Raw genomic sequence first — 8,032 nt, 5'->3', positions numbered from 1 at the left:
TTTTCTCTGAGTTCTACAGAATGTTCTTTAGTAAGCATTTGATAAACATCTAAGAATGCCTTGTATTAAATGCTGCCTAGTCTAATGATGGAGCCCTGGTAGCGCAGTGGTTAAGAGCTCAGCTGCTAACCCAGAGACTGGCAGTTCAAATCCATCAGCCACTCCTTGGAAACCCTACGGGGCAGTTCTTCTCTGTCCTATAAGGTCGCTATGAGTCGAAACCGACTCGCGGCACCTGGCAACAGCAACAACAGCAGTCTAATGATATGAAAAGAGCACCTGAGCAGCAGAATGCTAGGCACAAAGTGGATGCTTAAAAACTCTTTATCCGAGGATTAAATAAGTAAATGAATAAATGGTGTTTACGCATTAGGAAATGTCAGAATCTGAGTTCTGTGAAGGTAAAAAATGAATCTTCTCATCTTCAAATCTTTGTAATTTAGTTCTTTAGATTAGTTCCCTGGAGACAGACTCTGAGATGCAGATTTTCATGCAGAAGTTTACTGGAACATGCTTTCAAGAAAAGTCATTTTCAAGGAACAAAAGAAGCAAGACTGGGCAGAGGAAGAAGTTGAACTGTAATAAATGCAGACGTAACAAATTCATTAGTGGAGCCCAGAGGGAGTGTGGAAGCTAGGTTCTCCATTCAGAGTTATGCCAATTTGTGGTAAGGGGGCTACACATTTGTACTTCTGAGTCAACCAGTTATTGGCTACGAGCCTCAAGTGGGGAGATGACATTAACTTAAGCAAGTCAGCTCCCATGTATCCACGGCAATTTCTGGGGAAAGAATCCCTGTCAGCAGCCAATACTCCCAGGACATAGAGGACCTTGTATCTAGGTATTGCAGGTTTTGGGCATTGTACCAATGCACCCACTACACCTAAAAAGTCTTGATATCAATGGGTTTTAGCTTTTTTTCTTTTTTTTTTGTTTTGGAAAGTTGAAGGGATTTGTGTCTCTGAGTGGGTGTAGGTATGAGTGTGAGGTGATGGATATGGCAGAATATAAGATAAATGGCTTCTTAAAACAACTGATGAGAAGCTTTTCAATAAATATATTTATATCAGTTGTAAGTTGTCATTTAGCTCTGAATTTTATGTTTTAATGTCATGTTACTGCCATTGTTAGTCTTTCTTCAGGATGGAAGATATTGAGTGAGTCTGCAGTTTATAGGTGCTATCTCCGGAAGCCCTGGTGGCATAGTGGTTAAGTACTATGGCTGTTAACCAAAAGGTCGGCAGTTTGAATCCACCAGGTGCTCCTTGGAAACTCTATGGGGCAGTTCTATTCTGTCCTACAGGGTCACTATCAGTTTTAATTGACTTGATGGCAACGGGTTTTTGGAATAGGTGTAACTTCAGTCACCAGAAGCTATTTCTCTAACGCAGCATCCATATGCCTATGTTAACATCTTTAATGTTAAATACAGTGAAATCTAGAATGAATACACTCAATTAGTACAGAAATCTAGCTTAAAGGTCAATTTGACTTGGTTTGTTTCTTCCTGGAAAGCAGTTTTTTAGGAAATGGAAGGCATGGAACCTCCACGTGTTTACTCTTGACCCCGCCTTCGGTCCCTCTGACACTTCCCCACTTCTGATAAGCATACTGAAAGTGTCTGACTGAATGTCTTCAGGTGAGGGAGAGAAATCCAGAGAGAGGGCATTGCAGGCTACTGTGTGGGGGAAGATAGGTTAGCAAATAGTGTCGAGCTTCCTAAGAGAAGAAGGACTAGGAATTATGCTCTTTCAACTCCAAGCCTGGCCTTAGACTTGTAAAAAGTGGGTTGGTCAGAGTGTTTCCAATTTCAACCGAACTATGCAATACACACTTAAATTATCTTTACTATGTCTCAGGCACTGTTTTGTGTGCTTCATATGTATTATCTCATACTTAAGAACCTATAATATAGTTGCAATAATTATTCTCATTTTATAAGTGAAGAAACTGAGTCACAGAAAAGTCAAGAAGCTTGCCAAATATTAGGTGGCCAGTTACTGAAGGATCTGGGATTCTAACACCTTTTGTCTCTCGTTCCAGACAACATGCTATAAAGACTAGTCTGTATTACAATCTGGGTTTCCTTTCCTACTGGATTTGAACTGCTGACCTTTTGGTTGGCAGGCAAGCTCTTAACCACTGCTCCACCAGAGCTGGAGGAGGTAATAAGGATGGATATCTAAATGACCTATTTAGTCCAATTTTGGGCAAGTCCTCTGGAATGTGCACACAGATATTACTATTACCCTCATCTTTGGATCTCAGCCAGGATCCTGAGACTCATTTACCCTCCTTTTTTTTTCTGTGCTAGTTATTTATGGTTAGGCACTGAAATACACAGGGTTGAAACCACAGGCTTTCAGTCTTGTCATTTCTTCTTCTTTGGTAGTGCTACAGTCTTATGGAGTCTTTTTTTTTCTTTTGGTCTTAAACTTCATAGGAACTTCTTCCACAAATCTTAAGGTCCACAATCACACTTTATTTTGTAAACCATCTTTCATGTGTCTGCCTTTTACCATACGATTCTTTCCTTGGAAGGAAGATTTCCCTTTTCATATGTACACAGTGCAACCAGAATGCATTATTTATGAGCTTAGATTGCCGGAGCTTCCAACTGTAATACACAAATTACAATCTTTGAAGTATTAAGATTTTTTTTTAAGTTGATTTTATTCTTTCAATAGGCCCACGAACTAGCTTTGAAAGTGCATCCTTAGACTTTCACAATCTGTGAAGAAGTATATCACTCAGGAAAGGAGTCTCTAGTGACATTCTGTCCCAGTGCATCAGCGGTACAATGGGGCTTTAATAATATATTGCTCAGTGTCACATATCAGTGAGCAATGGGGTGACAGGAGAAGTCACTTTAATCAATTATTAGTGCTATGTACCATCACAGTGCCACCAGCTGGCACTCAAGAACACAAGTCTATATAGGAGAGGTTATATTTCTGCTATTTTCATTAGTTGTATCTTTGAAATGAAGGTGAATATAAGAAAGACTGTGAAGGGACTCCTCGAAAAGTAATTGTGGTGATTTCAATGTTTATGCAACTTTTTCAATTCTGTCAAGTAACAAGTAGAAATGTCAACTTAAATTTCTTTTTGTGGTTTTACACTACTTGAAAATTCTGCTCACAAATTGTAACTAATTTACATCCTTCAGAGTATATATGATTGTGGATCATGGCTATTTTAAAATTTTTTTGAAGAATGAACACACATACACACATATATGCAGAGGTGCTAAAAGGTGAACTGACAACCTCTCTTAATCAATGTCTTTATATCTTTATCTATTTACCTTTATTGATCTATACATCTATATCTTTGTACATAAACATATCTATTTGTCTATCTAGTCAACTATAAAATATATACTCATTTTATTAAAAACAAAAACAAAAACAGCTATATACTTGGTTCCCCCTTTCACTTTTTAGATTTCAATTTAATTCCTTTCAAAAAAACATACCGAGAGCTTTTACTTTTTTTTGCAAAACACCTCCCTTTTCTAGTCATTGTAAATTTTTAAGTTGAGAAAAGAAATCCTGTCTCAAACATTTGCTTTAAGCTAGCAGTTGTTTAGAAAACCATTGCTCATAATAATAATAATAAGAAGAAGAAGAAGAAGAAGACGAGGAAGCTGTCCCTTGGGAATACGCAGCAGATAAGGAGCAGTTAGCTGTTCTCTTTTCTAGTGCCTGAGCTCACGCAGGAATTTCGGTATAAACAGTGACCACATCCAACCAATCACAGCACTCTTTTAACAAGCCCTTAAGTGTGACAGTCCCTGTTGTCTCAGAGTTCTGTAGGTGATCCAAAATGAGGATAGTAAGCAGTATTTGCCTGACATTCTAAAGAATGGTGCTAATTAGGCTTTGGGGAGAGATGTTTCAAAACTTGCTTTAAAGTAAAGCTTCTTCAGTGTATCATTTCTACCTGCTTGGTAGTTTTGCATTCTTATGGAGTCTCTCTGTCCTTTTTCTTAAACCTTATGTGAACTTTCTACATGTGTCTCTAGGCTTATAATCATACTCTATTTTGTAAACCGTGTTCAGTGTGTCTGTTTTTACCATAGATTCTCTCCTCAGAAGGAAGGCTCCTCTTTTATGTGTACATAAAAGGAGGCTTAGTGGCACAACGGTTAAACACTGGGCTGCTAACTGAAAGGCTGTTGGTTCAAACTCACCCAGCAGCTCCGCAGGAGAAAGGCCTGGAGACCTGCTCCTGTAAAGATTACTGCCTAGGGCCCCCTATGGGGCAGTTCTACTCTGTTCTGTGGGGTCTCCATGAGTTGAACTCGACTCGACAACTCCTAACAGCAACAATATAAGCAATAGGCTTTAAGCGAAATACTAGTCTGCAACGTCATCCACGTATGCTATACGCCCCACCATTTTCCTTCCTCTAAGCTCTCTGATTCCTGAATTTATGAATACTCCCTAATCGGGCTTTTTTTTTACTGGATTTCATATTTACTCAATCCTTGAGCATCATTCTGTAAGTCATAGTTCCCCTGCTGACTTGGTTAATGGATCTGCTTCCTGGATCTATATAAATTCTTACATGATTGCTCTCTGTATTAATGGAATCAAAGATGATATTTACAATATTTTAAAAAGTAATACAGTACCCAGACTGCATGAATTTACATTTAGTCACTGGATTATGTAAGATCTTGGGAAGAGAATGGAGTAGTTGGAGCTGCAAGAGGGTACTTGGGAGGTTTGCAACAGCAGTCATTTACAAGGCAGAATGAATGCATTTTAAAATCTTAATGACCGGTACAGCCATTCTTTTATATATGGGATGAATATCAACCCAGGGTGGAACTGACTTGGTGCTTCTACCCCAGATTGTTCTCCTGTTTTGAGTTTAGACCCACCACTTGTTACTATTCTTTTGCAGATATCCCTGATCCCTTGGCAAATTATCTGTCCTATTGTCTTCTTAAATGACAATATCCAGTTTTTTTACATAATTAGAAATAATGAATAAATGAATTTCCTTTTTTTTTATTTTTCTCTTTCTTATTTGTTTATTTTTTAATTGAAGTTGAATTATTTCCTTTGAACTTTAAAGGGAAATAACAGGAGTTCCTGGATGGTGGAAATGGTTAATGTGCTCATAGCTAACTGAAATGTCGGTGGTTCCAGTCTACACAGAAGCCACTGAAAACTGTATGGATCACATTTCTACTCTGACACACATGGGGTCATCATGAGTCAAAAGCAACTTGATGGCAACCTTTTTATTTCAAAACACATTAACACCCTCCTATCTACTCAGCAACCTCATACCACCAATGATATATTTTAATATTTTTCCATATCTTTCTGTCTGTTGATTAAGATTTGTCTGGCATAAAAATAAAATGAAGTTATCTCATCCTCTAATTCATTTTTCTTTCCTTGCTTACTTCAGCATTTTCATTCTTCAGCTACCAGTCTTCTTAGAAGTGGAGTCTATATTCTTCCTCATCGCAATTTATTTGCCTCTAAATCTACTATATTCTGAATTTTTTCTCACTTCTCCTCTATATAGATTCTAGCTAGGATCATAATTGACTTTCAAGATGACAAATATGATGATCTTTTATCTTGACTCAACAAATGCGATCTTATCTAACCTCCACATGCTGCTACATTCAACAAGTCCTCGCTCCATTTTTTAAGACATTGTCTACCTATCCTGTAAAGCATGTTCAAATGTCATTCCTAAAGATCTAGCTCAAATGTCTTCTAAATAACTCAGATATAGTTAAGTGCTACCTTGTCATTATGTCTATGCTACTATTCTATTAAATCACCTAATTCCTCATGATTTAATTCTGTCTCTTCTGTTAAACTGTAAGACTCTGAATTCAAACACTATATATTCTTCATCTTTGTGTTCCTATCGCTTAGCCTAATGTCTAATGCAGAGTAGGCCTTGCTGATTGAATTGAATGGAATTTAAAGCATGATGGAACACTACACCCTTAATTTGGTGACATCTTTCATTTCCCTACTACCTTGCTCAGAATGTAATCTAACCTTTGTAAATCTGGCACCCTGGGGCCATTTTTTGCCCTGAAATTGTCAGACATTTCTCAGGAAGAAACAACATAGTATATAATTAGTGTTATTAAGAGGCACTTTAAAAATTTAACAGTCATTTTCAACACAATAACAAAATAATGGTATAGATATTATTCCTCTATCATTTTAGGTACATTAAATCAAATTTAATTTTAGATTTACAAACACCACATGTTCAATTGTTGTACAGAATAAAATTTGTTGTTGTTGTTAGGTGGCATCAAGTTGGTTCCAACTCATAGTGACCCTGAGTACAACAGAATGAAACACTGCCCAGTCCTGCGCCATCCTCACATTTGTTGCTATGTTTGAGCGCATTGTTGCAGCCACTGTGTCAATCCATCTTGTTGAGGGTCTTCCTCTTTTTCACTGACCCTCTACTTTACCAAGCATGATACCCTTCTTCAGGGACTGGTCCCTCCTGATAACATGTCCAAAGTATGTGAGACAAAGTCTCTCCATCCTTGCATCTAAGGAGTTTTCTGGCTGTACTTCTTCCAAGACAGAATAAAATAAAAGACAAATCTGAATTTGATTTTCAGTCTTTCCATGGTCTGAAATTATGTTAAAACATGTCACAGAAAACTGTTGTCATTGTTAGGTACAGTAGAGTTGATTTTCTACTATAGTGACTCGATGTGGCAGAATAGAATTGTCCCATGGGGTTTCCTAGGCTGTAATCTTCATTAAAGCAGATCTCCAGATCTTTCCCCTGCAGAGTTGCTGGGTAGGTTCAAACTGCCAAGCTGTTAGTTAGCAGCTGAGTGCTTGACCATTGAGCCACCAGGGCTCCTTTCCCAGAAAACTAGACTGCCAGAAATTCAAGATACAATAGATTACCCTCAACTTTTACTTATATTTGGAATGCTATGATACTTAATTTCTATTTCCAAGGAAGCTAGACTAACCGTGAGATTCCCATGTTTTCTGGAAAACACACAGGGGTAGAGATGTAGCATTATTAATATTTACTAAATATTAATATTAAATACTAAATATTAATATTAAATATTTATGTATTAAAAAAAGATTTGGAAACTGTGACGAGTATTCATGGGATACTTCTCACAAGTGAGAATGTAAACTGACACATGCAGTCAAACAATTGCGCAGACTCAACTACACATGGAATTTTGCTGGAGACTGTATTTGTAGCTGTTGTCGAGATGCTGTGAGACTGACCTTGGAAATGGGTTTTCTAGGCCTCAGAATTAGTCAGCTTTGAATCTAGAATTAGAGTCCTAAACACTGAGATTTTCATGACTCCCAAAAGACCTCCAGGCTTCTCCTAGAAGGTTACAATTGTCTTAACTTTCCCAAAATAATCTTAGATAATTACCAACTAACCTGCGTTTCTATATGGACATTGCCTGGAATGTCAAAAGTATCAGATATAGAAGAAAGGTTTACAGGATTAAGAGTACAGAGTAGTAGTTACCAGGTCCAGCCTCATTGCTACTGGTTTGATTTTGACTAGAGTTAATTGACTAATCAGGATTCAGAGGCACCAAAAAAGGAGATTGTGTTACTGGTGGCTAAAGGTTATTTTTTCTTTGTGTGGTGTTCAGTTGCTTAAGCCATGGATATTTCTTTTTCACTCTGAAAGCCCAAATAGCTTATTAGATTTTGTCTGTTTCCTTCTATAAATTGACAGTCTATTTCTGAATTCTATTTTATTTATTCAACAAACATGCATGTGCGGTTCTGTGACTGGTCCTGTTCTAGGTCAGTGTTCAGAGATTAACATGTAACTGTTTATTAGAGGTCACTTTAAGTCTTTGCTATTCAACTCTACCAAGTATGAAGTTATTTTCTGAAATCTACAGATCTTTTCCATTTCAATCATGGACTCTTTTCAAAATTGAAATGACAATTAGGTGTTATTCATATACTATATCGTATAATACATAATATATAAATATATATAACACAATATCTAGTATATA

The sequence above is a fragment of the Trichechus manatus genome, unplaced genomic scaffold, assembly GCF_000243295.1.
Source record: "Trichechus manatus latirostris isolate Lorelei unplaced genomic scaffold, TriManLat1.0 scaffold00007, whole genome shotgun sequence".
Taxonomy (NCBI): Eukaryota; Metazoa; Chordata; class Mammalia; order Sirenia; family Trichechidae; genus Trichechus; species Trichechus manatus.
The sequence above is the reverse complement of the archived record's forward strand: the minus strand, read 5'-3'. Positions refer to the sequence as shown.